Consider the following 17,482-nt stretch of genomic DNA (forward strand, 5'->3'; position numbering starts at 1 on the left):
TCCTTGTCCAAGATACATTTTTTTTTTTTAAATACTCCTTTGATAGCAAGAAGCGAGCAGGCGCTAAAAGGAAACCTTATGTCTTTGTTGGGAAATAATTAGTCTGATTGAATCGCTTGCTTTCTGATGGACAAAGGAGTCTTTAAAGAAAATCATTTGTGTTCTCTGGGCTCCTTCAGGCAACACAGCTTTCTGAGGCTTGGGCTTTTAGATGAGAGTTTGGGGAATGGAAAATTTCCCTGAATAAGAAATCAGAAAGCTTGACCTACACAGTTACCTCTCTCTTAACATGACAACAATTGGCAATTACTTTTTGATCCAAAGTGTGAGGATGAATATGGAAAGGTAGGGCGAATCATTCTCCTTCTTCTCAAGCTCATTCTCTCTTTAAAGCTGCACCTGAAGCTGATTTTCTTTTCTTTTTTTTCAGTCCCAGCGATTCAATATAATCTATAGCTGGAAATACCTACGTTAGCTGCAGCTGGGGGGAAAAGCAGTTGGCAAATTCATGAATCAGGGTTTCTTTGCTTTTTCGATTGTGAAAGGTAACTTCCGAGAGCTTAAGGGTGATTTGGAATGAAGCGTGGGTTGGTTCCGCGTGTCAGCACATTGCCTAGTTGTTCCAGCCAGGCTGGCTGTAATGGAGCGTGGACATCCATAGATAGTTTCAGTGTCAGGGACACCAGTGGCTCTAATGAAGAGAGGACCTTAACTTTGATGCAGAATCATGATTGTTTATAGCTGTGTGGTGAAGAATGCGGCTCTGAAATCCATCACACTTGGGTGAAAATGCTGCTTGGTCTGCAATGTGAAGCTGATTGCTTAATTCCTCTGATACTCAGTGTCTTTACCTGTAAAATGGTGCCAATATCAAAGTAGCTGTCTTGTATAGCAGGGTTTCTTAATCTTGGCATTATCAACATTTGGGGCCAGGACATTCTTCATGGTGAGGGGCTGCCCTGTGCGTTGTAGGGTGTTTAGCAGCATCCTTAGCTTCTACCCACTAGATGCCAGTAGCAATCTCCCTCCCACCGCATTATGACAACAAAAATCGTCTCCAGACACTGCCAGTGTCCCCTGGGAGGTACAATCCCTCCTCCTTCCCCTCATTGAAAGCCGCTGCCATGGAGTTATTGTGAGGATGAAATGAAATAATCCATACAGTGCTCTCAGACACTGTTTAGTAGATACTCCATAGCCAATGCTCAATAAAAAGTAGTTGTTACTCAGACACCAAGAGGGTAACAACAGGCACACAGACACTGGGGCCTATTTGAGGGTGGAGGATGAGAAAAGGGAGAGGAGCAGAAAAAATAACTATTGGGTACTAGGCTTACTACCTGGGTGACGAAATAATCTGTACAACAAACCCTGGTGGCACAAGTTTACCTATATAACCAACCTGCACATGTACCTCTGAACCTAAAATAAAAGTTTAAAAGTGAATGAATGAATATTAGTTGTTACTGTATTAATAAAACCATCAATGGAAACACAACACAATCAATTTTTTTCTCTTGAGGAATCGTATAGAATCTCTGGATCTTTAGGGTCCCAATTTCCCTGATATCAGCTAGGAATCCTCAGTTGCCCCACCTGCCACTTGCAAAATGTTTTGCTTTTTGGCAAAACCACCCAGTGCCAGGAACAGGGAAATCGATTTCCAAGTGGTTCTGTGAATGAAGGGTGTCCTTTCACCATAGTCTCAGGGAAATAGCTAACGCACCTGGGCTTAATGCCTGGGTGATGGGTTGATAGGTACAGCAAACCGCACAGGCACACTTTTACCTATGTAACGAACCTGCACATCCTGCACGTGTACCCCAGAACTTTAAAAAACTGTTTAGAAAGGATCAGGAAAGGAGAGATCATATCCATAGCAGTAGGGACAGCAACACTGAGTATCTGAGTAATTAGACGTCAACTGAAGCCTCCTCGTCCTTTGGGGAGGAAGCAGGATGCCCAGAAGAGGTGACTGCAGTTGCTCCTTGGGGCCTGAAGGTCTTGTGTGCATGCTGGAGTGGGAACAGGGGCAGGGGCAGTGTTCTGAATTGCAGATGGCAAAGAGAAACAGATGCAATCAACTTTCTCCATCTATGCTTTAGTTCTAGTGACTTCTGCCACTTGATGGACTGCACAAAATAGTGACCACTGTTTGAACTCTATCGTGGCCTGAGTTGTGTCCCCTCAAAATTCAAATGTTGAAACCGTATTTGGAGACAGGGACCTTAAGCAGGCAATTAAGGTGAGGCCCTAATCCAATAGAGCTGATGCCCTTATAAGAGAAAGACACAAGCGTTCTCTTTTACTCCTTGCGCAGAGGAAAGGCTGTGTGAGGACAGAACGAGAAGGCAGCTATCTGCAAGCCAGGAAGAGTGATCTCACCAGAAGCTGAATTTGCTGGCACCTTGCTCTTGAACTTCTAGCCTCCACAACTGAAGAAAACAAATGTCTGTTGTTTAAGGCCCATCTTGCGGTATTTTGCTACGGAGGTCTGAGCAGACCAATACAAGTGTTTAGCAGGTGCTTGGCGTGGTCACTCATTTCGTTCTCATAATGACACTTTGAAGTAGGTTTTACAGAAGAGGAAACAGACTCAGAAAGGTTAAAAACATGTCCAGTGTCCATACAAATAGGAAATATACTGCTGGGCCTGTCCATCTTCAAAAAGTGAGGTCCTTAACTGCCATCTGAATGTGGGCTGTCTCTATCCCCACATCACCATTTCTAGTATGTTGACATTGTACAAGTTTCTGGGTCAGGGATTTAAATACATCAGCTCTTTCACTTTGGGAGACCAAGATGGGAGGATCACTTGAGACCAGGAGTTCGAGACCAGAATTTCCAATATGGTGAAACCTTGTCTCTACTAAAAATACAAGAATTAACTGGGCATGGTGGTACACACCTGTAGTCCCAGCTCCTTAGGAGGCTGAGGCAGGAGAATTGCTTGAACCTGGGAGGCTGAGGTTGCACTGAGCTGAGATCACATTACTGCACTCCAGCCTGGGCGACAGAGCTAGATTCCATCTCAACACCCCCATTCCCTCCCTTTGCCCCCCCAAAAAAAGTACATCAGATCTTTTAAATCTCTGGGTAGGGAACTCTTGCTGTGAGAAATGAGCTGATAGTTGGTCTTTAGATATCACAGAAACAGCTACTGAATTTTACTGTCTCTGCAATTTTAATCCAACCAAGGATACTGAGGGTGCATGGGGGTGAGGACTCAGAAAGAGAAGAGCACATTCAACTCCAGGTCACTCCAGGTGAGTTCACTCCAGGTCAAGAGTCAGTCAGTACTATTAGTGGCTGCAATTTGCTTCTCAGAGATCTGCTTTTATGCAAATGAAAGCAAGAGGTCTCCAACTAAGGAAGGGGAATGAACATCCCTCCTCTGCCCTACAATTCTATTCCGAGATTTCTTTCTCCAGCTGGGGGCTTAGCAACAAATTGCATCTTCCTCCTTCATTTCCTTCCAAGGACAATGAATAATAATAATTCAAAGCAGAGCAAAGAGCCTGCATTTACACAGTGCACATTTCCAGTGTGTTTCGAGATTACCTGATTTTACCTTCAAGTCATCACGGGAGGCAAGTGCTTTCTGACAGATGAAGTAAAGACATAGAAGTGAGGACTCTTGACCTCACCCCACTGCATTTTCCCCAGGTGGTGCCATTTGGCTGGCGGTAATGCTGTAGCCACTTGGCATCCATCACAGGTAAGGGCAGCAGAATTAGAGGCAGACAGACCTAGGTTTGAATCCTGCCTCTGACCCTAACCATCTGACATTGGACACATTAACTTATCTCTTTGAAAATGGTTTAGAGAAAATGAAGATGGTGATCCTAATGATCTCCTGGGGTCAACCACATACAATTTGAGGGGATCTATGGAAAGCACAGTGCTTGGCATATATATGATCAATGCTTGGCAGTTGTCTTTGCTGTTCTCAATGGACAAGAACTTTCTAGAATGTGTAAGGTCTGTGCCTAAGCACTTTCTTTCATGATCCTTGGGCATCTCTATGTCATGGGGTCCTCTGAAGGACCTTAGAGGTCATTCTTAGTTTGGCTGGCGCTTCCCTTGGGTAGGAAAGATGATGTAGTTCTGAACCAGGTAGTATTTAATGAGTGTTCACCCAATTCTTGGCCAACTACTCTAATGACCAAGAGTCCACAGAGTCTGTTGTTTATGAACCCCAGCCTTGAAGTCAGATCAAGTCCCAGCTCAGCACCTACTAGCATATGTCCCATTGGGCGGTTGTGAGAATTCACTGGGATAAGGTATGTGCTATACTCAGCACACTGGCACACAGTATGATGGAGCTGACACAACCTTCCCACCAACCCCTTTCTCCCCATTTCCTCCCAGGGCAGATGGATGTATGTAGCTCTGCAAGTTGGTTAAGTTTCCCTTTTCCTTCTCTCATTCCTTCACTGGAGGATGGCTAAGGTTGCAGTGAGCCAGGATCGCGCCACTGCACTCCAGCCTGGGTGAAAAAAAAAGATATGGGTTTGATTAGGGGCTAAACACAGAGGACAGAATGCAGTGGTGGTGGGCTGTGCAGGGAAACCTCAACTGCTTGCAAACAGCATGTAGTTGTGGCTGGGCACGATGGCTCACGCCTATAATCCCAGCACTCTGGAAGTCCGAGATAGGTGGATCACCTGAGGTCATGAGTTTGAGACCAGACTGAACAACATGGTGAAAGCCCATCTCCATTAAAAATACAAAAATTAGCTGGGTGTAGGGGCACATGCCTGCAATCCTAGCTACTCGGATAGTTTTCCTGGAATGACCCACATTGATTCCTGTGCTCAATGGTTCCTTTCCAATAAGGCAATATTCATCTTGTCTTATTGGAAAGGGATTTTCTATCTAGTTGTAAGAATCTCTCCTCCATAGCTACAGCCCTGATGGATAGAAGCAGATTTAGAATTTTTTTTGGCTTTTGAACCATTTAGTGATGACTAGGCACTTAGACCTCCCCCCCCCACAACCCCGTTACAGTTATGCCCACAGCATAAACATGGAATCTGGTATCAAGGAACCTCGGATTCTAACCTCAATTTTTATTCTAATGGGGCTAAAAGGCAAGACAATGTCTAAAATTTATCCCAGTTTGGATATTCTGCGTTCTTGTCATTCCCTTGATAAGCAACGCAAAAGTTGATCAATCCTAAGAACTAAGATGATGAAGCACTCACACTACATCTTATATTTCATCCTCTTTCCTGTCTGCTTAGCCTAAGCTCTGCTTCTCATCAGGAAGATTTGTGACAAGTCATGATAAATTATTCCCGAAGCTCACATTCCCCACGACGAACAACATCCCTCACCGTGGGTGTTGGGCTAAACCCGTATTAACCTCATTAGGGAGGCACCAGGTTCAAGAGGCTGAAGAAGAGACCCGGAGCCAGTAAGTAAGACATGGGGTGGCTGGATGTGGTGACTCACGCCTGTAATCCCAGCACTTTGGGAGGCTGAGATGGGCGGACCGCCTGAGGTCAGGAGTTTGAGACCAGCCTGGACAATGTGGTGAAACCCTGTCTCTACTAAAAACATAAAAATTAGTCCGGTGTGGTGGCATGTGCCTGTAGTCCCAGCTACTCCGGAGGCTGAGGCAGGAGAATCACTTGAACCTGGGAGGTGGAGGTTGTAGTGAGCTGAGATCACACCATTGTGCTCCAGCCTGGGTGATAGAGTGAGACTCCATCTCAAAAAAAAAAAAAAAAAAAAAAAAAAAAAAAGACATGAGGTTTGATTAGGGGCTACATACATGGGGGAGAATGCAGTGGTGGTGGGCTGGGCAAGAAAAACTCAACTGCTTGCAAATAGCATGTAGTTTTGGCCGGGTGCACTGGCTCATACCTGTAATCCCAGCACTTTGGAAGGCCGAGGTAGGTGGATGACCTGAGGTCAGGAGTTTGAGACCAGCCTCACCAACATGGTGAAACCCTGTCTCCATTAAAAATACAAAAATTAGCCGGGTGTGGGGGCACATGCCTGTAATCCTAGCTACTTGGGAGGCTGAGGCACAAGATTTGCTTGAACCTGGGAGGTGGAGGTTGCAGTGAGCTGAAATCACACCATTGCAATCCCGCCTGGGTAACACAGTGAGACTCTATCTCAAAACAAAAACAAAAACAAAAAAACAAAACAGCATGCAGTTTATATAGCATTTTCACTTAGTATCCTCCCGTTAATGACCTCCACCTGGCAACTTTCATTTAATCCAAAAGTTAGGGTTTCAATTCCCTGTACAACACATGTTTCACAGGACAGGCCAGGAACTCAGACATTCTTGACAGACAAGGAAAAAAATCTCCAGGTTGGCTACTCCTAATTCACTAGCTCAGAAACGCACATTCAGGTGCATCTGCCATACAGAGTCATTCTAAGAGTGTGCTTTAGTTATTGCTCTCGGGTGCATTTACCCTACAGTGGCTTATGACGTGGTTAAGAGTAGACGTTTGAAGTCAAATCCCATCCTGGCTGCTTGCTAGCTGTGAAACTGAGACCTGTTCCTTCTTCAACATTCATTTATTCATTCATTTCAAAAACTAGTACAGAGATATTCCTTTGGTGCTGTGGATACAGTGATGTATCCTGCCTTCAAAGAGTACAAATCTACTGGCAAAGACAGCCCTGACAAAGTGTGACCCAAGCGAGGATATGGGAAGACCCATTTTTATGAGATCGTTTGCAGAAGCCCCTACTGTGGTCTGGACAGGGTAGAAGTCAGGGAAGCCTTTGCAGGGAAGCTAAGCCTAAGCAGAAAGTGAAGGCTGAATACGAGATGGAGGAAGGGAACCTTTGCTGGGCAGACAGACCCCCATATATGGAGGCCAGAGAGCTAGAGACGGTGGAGTGCCTTAAACTCTAAATAAATTCAGAAAAGTTAATCCGGAAGTTTCTACTCTGTGTGTGTGTGTGTGTGGTTTCTTTTTATTTCTTTTCTTTTTCTTTCTTTCTTTTTTTTTTTTTTTTTTTGAGACGGAGTCTCACACTGTTGTCCTGGCTGGTGTGCAATAGCACTATCTCGGCTCGCTGCAACCTCCACCTCCCGAGTTCAAGCTATTCTCCTACCTTAGCGTCCGGAGTAGCTGGGACCCACCACCACACCTGACTAATTTTTTGTATTTTTAGTGGAAACGGGGTTTCACTGTGTTGGCCAGGCTCTTCTCAAACTCCTGACTTCGTGATCCGTCCGCCTCAGCCTCTTAAAGTGCTGGGATTACAGGCATGAGCCACGGTGCCCGGCTGTTTTTTTTCTTTTCTTTTCTTTTTTCTTTTAGTGGAGTGTGTGGTAGAGAGGGAAACGGTGAGAGCTGGGACTGGAGAGTTACTGGAGAGCTAATTAGGGCCAGGTTATGAAAGGGATTCAGGACCTATTAAGGAGAATAGACTTGTATCCTCAAAGTAATGGGAGCCTCTTAGATGATTTTAAAGAGGGAATTACATGATCGAGTTTTTATTTTGGAAAAATCGACTGAATTTTGGAGAATGGTTTGTGTGGGAGGAGAACAAGTTGGAGGATAGAGCAGTAACCTAAAGCGATGGCCAGAATGAAGGCTGCTTGAGGGCTGAGATCTTCATCAGTTTTGTTTCTTTGAGCATCCCAGGTTCTTGGAACAGAGATTGGTACATACCAGACAATCAGTAATTGCTTGTTGAGTGATCGTGGCCTAGACCAGGGCAGTGGCTGTAGGGATAAAGGGATTCATGTGAATTCGAGACCTAATTTGTGGGCCAAAGGAAAATAATTACTGATTTAAGAAGTTAAGAAGGATTCTCAGTGTTCTGGCTTGAGCAACTGAAGGGAAAATGGTGACATTTTCTGAGGTGAAAAATCCTTAAACTCTTTGAGCCTCAGTTTCTTCATCCATAAAATGGGACCGATATCCCACATCTCACAAGTATGTAAAGGGAGTAGCCTAGTGCCTGATACATAAGGGGTAATCAGTGTGTCAACGTGTCCTCCACGCTCAGATCTCCTCTATAGCATGCAAAGTCGCCTCTACAGGTTATGAAGAAAGCCCACATGGACATCTTCCCAGGGTCTCCAGGTTTGAAGCTCCCAGGGATGGTATCAGGAGCAGCAGCAAAAGCCCCACAAGTGGAAATGTCTAGCCAGGAAATGAAACAAGCGACTGAGATTGCTAACTGGAGTTTATTTTCTAAAAATGAACAGCAATTCTCAGTATGGCGCAGTCACCTGCAAACCTGGTCCTTAATAAGCTATTCTGGTCTTCATCAACATGAAGAATTTGATTGGACAGAGGAGTAGATTGGTGGTGAGGCTTTCTGTAGCTAAGGGGTAGTTGGGGTGGTGGGAGGTGGGCAATAATTTAGCAGAAAGGAAGCGAGTGTGTTTTTAAACTCACAATCCTCCCTGGGGTACAACTACTTAGGGTCATTTCTCCAGTCTCATTTTCTGGGAAAGTGGAATTGTACCTGGTTATGGGCAGCTAGGGCATTGTTGAGGTTGCAGTTTCCTGTGGACGAGTTGCAACCACTGGTGTTAACAAGGCCCAGGAGGTCACTTGGAGCCCCCACCACCTCTTTCTCTTCTATCTACTCAATGGATGGAGACCAAGCAACAATTCTCTGCCATGCACCACAGTATGCTAGTACTGAGGTTACCGACACGCACGAGTCACAGCCCCTGCCTTTTGCAAGGGAAACAGACCAGCAAACAGGCAATTACAATCCCATAGAATGGGCATCCGTATTTATTTCCTAGGGTTGCCATAACAAATCACCACAATCTTGCATGGTGGTGCAAGTTTAACACAACAGAAACATCTTATCTCACATTTCTGGAGGCTAGCAGTTCAAAATAAAGGTGCCAGCAAGGCTAGGCTCTCTCTGGTGGCTCTAGAGATTGGTCACTTTTTGCCTCTTCATAGTTTCTGGTATTACTGGTTATCCCTGGTGTTTCTTGGCTGGTAGAAGCATCACTCCAATGCTTGCCTCTGTCACCACATGGAATTCTCCCTATGTGTCTCTGTGTTTCTTCTCTTCTTGTAAGGATGGCAATCATATTGGATTTAGGGCCCACACTATTCCAGTATAACCTCGTCTTAGCTCAGTTATATTTGCAAATACCCCATTTCCAATTAAGGTCACATTTGCAGATACCAGAGGCTAGGACTTGAACATATTTTTTAGGAGTCGGGGGACACGATTCAGCCCACAACAATGTGAGTACAAGAGTGCCTGATGTCCTGTCGAATCAGATTTTACCTTGTTACAAGTGTTAAGGGAGCAATCCCTGTGATGTAATCTACAGTTCTCTCTCTGCCTTTTTCTTTTTTTTTTTTTTTTTTTTTGAGATGGAGTTTTGCTCTTGTTGACTATGCTGGAGTGCAATGGTGCAATCTCAGCTCACTGCAACCTCTGCCTCCTGGGTTCAAGTGATTATCCTGTCTCAGCCTTCTCAGTAGCTGGGATTACAGGCATGCACCACTTGGCTAATTTTTTGTGTTTTTAGTAGAGATGGGGTTTTACCATGTTGGCCAGGCTGGTCTCAAACTCCTGACCTCAGGTGATCCACCTGCCTCAGCCTCCCAAAGTGGTGGGATTATAGGTGTAAGCCACCACACCTGGCCTACTTCTTGACTTCTTTCTTCCCCTTCTGTAGTTTTGTTAACTCATACTAATTGGTCATCTCCTGCATATTAGGCAGAGTTCTAGAAATCAGTGATGGAGTGCAGAGACCAGACAGACATGGTTCCTGCCTCTGAGACTTATGAGTTATGGGGGAAAGAGACAGCAGCCAAAGAACCACATAAATACGTGTCAAATGACAACTGGAACAATTGGAAGGGGAGCCCTTCTGAATATGCGGAGTAACAGCTTGAACTGACCTCCCAGGGGAATAATTCTAAGGCCGTAAAGACCAGTCTCCAGCTATAGAGTGTATTTCTGCTCTGTAAGCATCAACATCTTCTAGTCTGCAAGATACAGGAAAAGGAGAGATAGAAGGTCATTGATTTACTTGAGTCCATGTGTTTGAAACCCTCTGCTTGAGAAGCAGGCGAATAGGGAATGAGGGTAACCAAGGGTTAAGGTGTAAGCAAAAGAAGAGCAGGTGCAGCCAGTTCTAGGCAAGATTGGGCAGCATACAGGCCACATCCTCACTCCTAAAACAACAAGATGGAAATTTCCACTTCAGCCTCTGATTGACCACAGGCCAGGTCTCCGCTTCAGCCTCTGATTGGTCATGTGCTATCTCCACTTCAGCCTTTGATTGGTCCTGGGGCAATCCTTCATAAGGTGTAACCAACTGGAGCCCTCTAAAGGGCACAAAGTGGGTGTTACCAAATTCTTTTAGCTTAATAAGAACCCTTAAAAACATTATAATTGGAGCTTTTGAGCTGCTTGTTCAAGCCTGCTCCCACTCTGTGTACTTTTGCTTCAATAAATCTGTGCTTTCATTGTTTTGGGGTTTTTTTGTTGCTTTGTTTGTATGTTTTGTTTGATTCTTTGTTCAATGCACCAAGAACCTGGACAACTCACAGTCAAGCATTTCCATCCTGTAACAGTTGGAGAATGAGCCTGCGTGACAGGCCTTCCATTTAGCAGGTGAATCTCAGCTGCTACGTAAATCGTCAAAGCCGGAACTTGGAATGTGAATATAGCCATGAGAGTGCCTCAGCAAGGAGCCATTATGAGGTACCGATAAACTGACCACCCTATTAAAAACCAAGGGGGCCAGGAAATTATAAATGGTTCAGCAGCATCCAGGGAAGTGGGAAACACAAACCTGAGATTTTCTATGGGGACTCTTGAGCAGCCTTGGGGAAGTCACAACCAGTGGTGAGGGGCTACAAAGGCAGGGGGTACATGGTGTTTGAGGATAAATGATAGGCTGGACCTGGGCAGGGTGGGGAAGGGGACTTCCTGGGAAGCTATGCTCATACTCTGTTTCCCAGGACCACGAAGACAAAGCTGTCAAAATATAAAAAATAAAAAAATAAGGCTTCCTTTCCACACCCATATAATACTATGAATGGATCTCAGAGTTTGGTGTCAAAACTCACCAAAACATACACTTAAATGGGTGCATTTTGTTATATGTAAATGATATCTCAATAAAGTGAATTTTCAAGATGTTGGTGATAGCCCTCTTTGTTTTTGTTTTGTTTGCTTGCTTTTGTTATTTCAAAAGAAGGTCTTGCTCTGTTGCCCAGGCTGAAGTGCAGCAGTGTTATCTTGGCTCACTGCAGCCTTGACCTCCTGGGCTCAAGTGATCCTCTCACCTTAGCCTCTCAAGTAGTTGGGGCTATGGATGCATGCCACCATGCTCAGCTAATTGCTTTATAATTTTTTGTAGAGACAGGGTCTTGCTATGTTGCCCAGGTTGGTCTCAAACTCCTGGACTCAAGCAATCCTCCCAGCTTGGTTTCCCAAAGTGCTGGGATTACAGGCATGAGCCACCATGCACAGCCCCTCTTTGTTTTAATTCTGCATGTCAAAGCCATGGTAGAAGCCTTTCTAATCTTGCTCAAGAGTCATTGGATCCTGTATTATATAACATCAGGGCCTGGGGAGAATCCCAAGACAACTGAGATCAAGCACATCATTTTATGCAGGAGGTGACTTAGTCTCAGGAGAGACAGCAAGGTCATAGTCACAGCAGTCAGAAGGATGCACCATAGATTGGAAAAATCCAGAAGGTGGGACATGGGTGGAATGGCATGCTCTTAGACAATCTAGCCTATGTGCTGAAGTCAGAAGTTAGATCTGAGGTCATTCGATTAATCAGATTTTGGTCCTGAAATTCCCGGCCGTCCACTTCCTTCTGTCCTTAACATGTTCTGTGAACACTCAGTCACTGCTACAGTCATACACAGATTGCATTTATTTTCATATCTCTTTGCAAAGGTTCTTCTGCATTGGGTGTCTTAATGTGTTCCATGATCTGGGTCTATTTAGGATCAAACTCAGACTCAGAAACCGGGGTGGGGCCAACATAATGAAATGGAGGAAATTATAAGCCAGGCGTCATAGTCTGGAGCATAGATCTTCAAACATCGGTATGTATCAAAATTAAAGTGACAATCCCTGGGATTCACGTCCAGATATTTTGATTTACTAGGTCTTGGTGTCCGGGAATCTGCATTGATAACCCACACCGCAGGTGATTCTGATGGAGGTGGTTCCAGAACTAGAGTTTGAGAGTCGCTGTCCTCTAGCAACCTCTGGATTAAACACGGGAGAAAACAAATAGACCTGGGTTGTTGACTGACCAATGAACTTTCAAGGTAACCCACATTCAAAATATTCTATATTTTTCAAAGGATGGTGACGGAAAAGAAACAATGACCACAAAAGCCTGTCTTGAACACAGACTTATTTGTGGCAGTTTTCAGGAGTGTATTCTTTTCTAGTGATGGAGGGTTTTTTAAAAATTCTGCTAAGCCTTCTTTTGAGTCACTCTCTTGAGATATAATTCACATACCATATAATTCAACCATTTAAAGTGTACAATTCAGTGGTTCCAGTATATTCAGAGTTGTGTAACCATCATCATCAACTTTAGAACATTTTCTCCTCCCTCCCCAAGTCCTACTCCCATTAACAGTTACTCCACATTTCCTCCCACCCCCTCCACCCCTAGGCAACCACTAATCTACTTTCTGTGTCTGTAGATTTGCCTATTCTGGACATTTCATATAAATGAAAGAAAATGACACAGCTTCTTTCGTGAGTGGATTCTTTTGCCTACCATGTTTTCAAGCTTCATTCATGCTGTAGCATGTATCATATCACTATTTCATTTTGTAAATTGCCAAGTAGTATTCCTGATGATGGATTTTAAGATGGAACTTCTCTTTTTTCACAAGTTGAACACCTATCTTTCCTCTAGAATAACATTTTCACAAGTTGAACATCTATTTTCCTTCTAGAACAAGAGGCTTAGTAGCAGATAGGAATGTCAGATGCACTGCAAAGACTTAAGAATGTTATTCAAGGCCCAAGTGACCTTTCCAGCCTCGTCTCCATCAATTTTGCACTTCCTTCCATGATGTTGTAGCCACACAAGACATCTCTGGGCTCTCCCCTACTACTCTCTGCTCAAAATAACATGGATTCTTATCTGTGCAGTGAATGCCTCCTCTAATTCTGAGCTCAAGCATCTCCTTGCCTGAACCTTTCTCTCGTTTTTGCCCCTCATCCTGATTGTAGATCTTTTCATTGTGTGCAATGATGGGTGAAGTCACCACCCTCTAGGCTGGTGACTTCTCCAAGAGAGGAACTGAATTTTCTTAATTTTTGTATTCTCAGTGCCTAACTAGTTCTTGGCAAGTATGGGGTATTTGGTTGAATGACTTGTTTGTCTGAATGAGTGAATTCAGACAATTTGTTGAATGACTGAATGAGTGAATGAATGAACAAGTAAATGAAAGCTACGGAAGCCAGCATATATAGAATGAAAGTCACTTTTCCCTGCAGCTTTTAACGTAGCCGTTTAACGTATCCAAGGATGCTGAGCAAGAGACTATATAACGTAACTCCTTCTGTTTGAAATGACTTGTTTGCAAAAGAGTAAAAATGACAATTTAAAGAATATTAAACTGCGTAAGCAGGAAAAACAATCTGCTAACAGTGGTTATCTCTGGGGGAGAGTTTAGAAGAGCTGGGAGTGTTTTTACTTTTTCTTTCATTAGAGACTTCAAAAGAAGAAAGGTGGTGTAAAAATTGGTGATTTTTTTCTTTTATGGTTTTTGGGGATTTTTTAAACATAAAAATTATAAAAAGTAAATAAACAATACGAAGCAGAGAAAAAGGAATGTCTACACATTGTCGGTGGGAATGTAAAGTAGTACAGCCACTATGGAAAACAGTATGGATGTTCCTCTGAAAATTAAAAACAGAACTACTATATGATTCATATGAAATTTATATCTCAGTTTAAGCCGTTGCTAGTTTGGGTCTCTGTTACTTACAGATGAACCTAACTCTAAGAAACACAGATGCTTTAGACTCGGATCTGAGTACCAGGCTGGCTCTGGGTGACTTGTGGCAAATCACTTATGCCTTCTGTCCTCAGTTTCCTCATCTGTTAGAGGAGAATGAAAACACTTACCTCAGGGGATCACTGTGAAGTTTCAAAAGCACAGTGCCTGGCACAGCAAGGGCATTTAATAAATGACAACCCTTGCCATTATTATTAGCAATAATGATAACAGCAATAAACAGGAAAATGACAAATCAACATATATGAAGGTCCCTTTTATCTGTGACAGACTTTGCATCCGATTTGATTTATAGCCTGTCCGCTTATGCCGGGTGGCTTCACATATTGATTATTTGAAAATCATGTGGCTTAGCCCTAGAATGGAGGCTCATTTAATGAACTCCACTTATTGGGTGATTATGCAGAAGACAGCTGCAATGACCTCCGGGACAGAGAAGCCTGATGATAACAGTAGCTACCATTTATTGAGCCCTTACTATGAGCTACCACTTAGTCTTTAACACAATCCCATGAGATCTTTTAATTCCCATTGTACAGATGAGAAAATGAGGCCAGATAGGTTAAATGCTTTAAATAATCAGTAAGTGGCTTATTCAAGATTCAAACCCAGGTTTTCTGAACCAAAGTTAGTGATCTTTTCATTAGACTAGTTGCTGCTCAAGCTACAAATAATATGGTGTTAAAAAAAAAAAAAAAAAAAAGAGGGGCTGGGTATGACTGCTCATGCCTGTAATCTCAGCACTTTGGGAGGCCGAGGTGGGCGGATCACTTGAGGTCAGGAATTCAAGACCATCCTGGCCAACATGGTGAAACCCTGTCTCTACTAAAAATACAAAATTTAGCCAGGCATAGTGGCAGGCACCTGTAATCCCAGCCACTCAGGAGGCTGAGGCAGGGGAATCGTTTCAACCTGGGAGGCGGGGGTAGCAGTGAGCCGAGATCATGCCACTACACGCCAGCCTGGTTGACAGAGTGAGACTCCATCTCAAAAAAAAAAAGAGGAGGAAGGGAGGTAACAAAAGGGTACTGGGGCTTTAAAGAAAGGTCAGCAGTTTTCCAGTTTTCACATTTGATGACTCATGTAATTCCCCAGTGTGTCCTCAAAGTGTTGGAATGAAGTACGGTAACTTCTTGCTGCAGTCACTCATGCCAGGGAGTTCTGTGAAATCTGGGGAGGGGTTACCTCCAGTACCCAACGATACTGACCAAGGGACTATCAGTTGTCCCTCTACGTCCAATCTTCCTTCTTCCAAAGTAAAATGATTTTTCATGGAGCATATATTAATTGATGCCTAGAATCAACTATGTTTCCCATCCTTGCTTGCAGCAAAGTGTGGCCATGTGTCTAAGTTTTGGCTAATGAGATATAAGTAGGAAGTTTTATGTACAACTTTGGGGATGTTTTTTTAAAAGGAATGGGCATGCTCTTCTCCTTTGCTTTTCCCTTTCTGCTGGTTGGATTGCAGATGTAATGGCTGGGGCAGCCGTCTTGGCAATGAGATGAACATGGAATTTGTGGTAGAAGACACAGATAGAAGGAGCTCGAGTCTATAATGCTGTCGTAAACCATACCGGCTTTCAACTACCTTACTAGACTTTTTGTGAGAGAGAGAAAAAATTTTCTATCTAAGTTTAAGCGATTGCTAGTTTGGGTCTCTGTCACTTACAGCTGAACCTAATTCTAACAAACACAGATGCTACCCTACCATTCATTACCCTATCCTCCCTTTCAGTAGCCCCCAATTCCTTTTTGGGGGAATTCTGTCACCAAATTAGATGCCTTTTAAAATGGACACATTGTATTGTACATATTTGTGCGGTATAATTTGATGTTTTGATACATATGTATTGTATAACGATCAAATCAGGGTATTTAGTGTGTCAATAACCTTGCCCATTTATCGTTTCTTTGTGGTGAGGACAATTACAAGCCTCTCTTCCAGCTATTTGGTAATCTACAAAATATCTTACTTTTAATTATCCTCACCCAACTGTGCAATAGAACACCAGACTCATTTCTCCTATCTAACTGTAACTTTGTACCAGTTGATCAATCTCACCCTTTCATCCCCTCTCCCACTCCCTCCCCAGTCTTTATTAACCATTGTTCTATTCTTTGCTTCTATAATAGCATCTGTGTTTTTTGTTTTTTTTTTAGATTCCACATATGAGTGAGATCATATGATATTTGTTTTTTCATGTCTGGCTTATTTCACTTAACATGATGTTCTCCAGGTCCATGTTGTCAAAAAATGACAAAATTTCTTTCTTTTTCATGGTTCAATAGTATTAAATTATATTTATATATGTGTGTGTGTGTGTGTGTGTGTGTGTGTGTGTGTGTGTATGATTTTCTTTATCCATTCATCTATTATAGGACACTTAGGTGGATTTCATATATTGGTTATTGTAATAGTGCTGCAATAAATATGGAGTGTAGGTATCTTTTCAATATGCTAATTTCATTTCCTTTGGATAGATACTCCATAGTGGGATGACTGAATAATATAGTAGTTCTGATTTTAATTTTCAGAGGAACATCCATACTGTTTTCCATGGTGGCTGTACTACTTTACATTCCCACCAACAATGTGTAGACATTCCTTTTTCTCAGCATCCTCACCAACATTTGTTTTTATTTGTCTTTTTGAAACTATCTAGTCTAACTGGAGTGAGATGATATCTCATTGCCATTTTGATTGCCATTTCCCCAATTATTAGTGATGTTGAGCATCTGTTCATGTAACTGCTAGTCATTTCCATGTTTTCTTTGGAGAAATGTCTTGTAACGTCATTTGCCCATTTTAAAATAAGGTTTTTTGTTGTTGTTGAGTTGTTTAAGTTCCTTATATATTCTGGATATGAATGTCAGATGTATAATCTGCAAATATTTTCTCCCATTCTGTAGGTTGTTTCTTCACTCTGTTTATTGTTTCCTTTGCTGTGCAGAAGCTTTTTATTTTGATGTAATCCCATCAGTCTACTTTTCCTTTTGTTGCCTGTGCTTTTGAGGTCTTATTAAAAATTATTTGCCCAGCCCAATGGCATAAAGCATTTCTCCTACGTTTTCTTCTAGTAGTTTCATAATTTTGGGATTTACATTTAGGCCTTTAATCCATTTTGAGTTCATTTTTGTATATGGAGTGAGGAAGGGGTCTAGTCTCATTATTTTACATGTGAATATCCAATTTTCCTTGCAACATTTGTTGAAGAGATGATCTTTTTCCCAGTGTGTCTTCTTGGCAACTTTGTTGAAAATTAGTTGGCTATAGGTGCACGAATTTGTTTCTGAGTTCTCTGTTCTGTTTCATTGGTCTATGTGTCTATTTTTGTGCCCATAACAGGGCACAAAATACACTACTATAGCTTCGTAGTGTATTTTGAAGTTGAGTAGTGTGATGTCTCCAGCTTTGTTCTTTTTGCTCAGGATTGCTTTGGCTATCTGGAGTCTTTTGTGGTTCCATATGAATTTTAGGATTGATTTTTCTATGT

This window comes from Macaca thibetana, chromosome 20 (genome assembly GCF_024542745.1).
Source record: "Macaca thibetana thibetana isolate TM-01 chromosome 20, ASM2454274v1, whole genome shotgun sequence".
Taxonomy (NCBI): Eukaryota; Metazoa; Chordata; class Mammalia; order Primates; family Cercopithecidae; genus Macaca; species Macaca thibetana.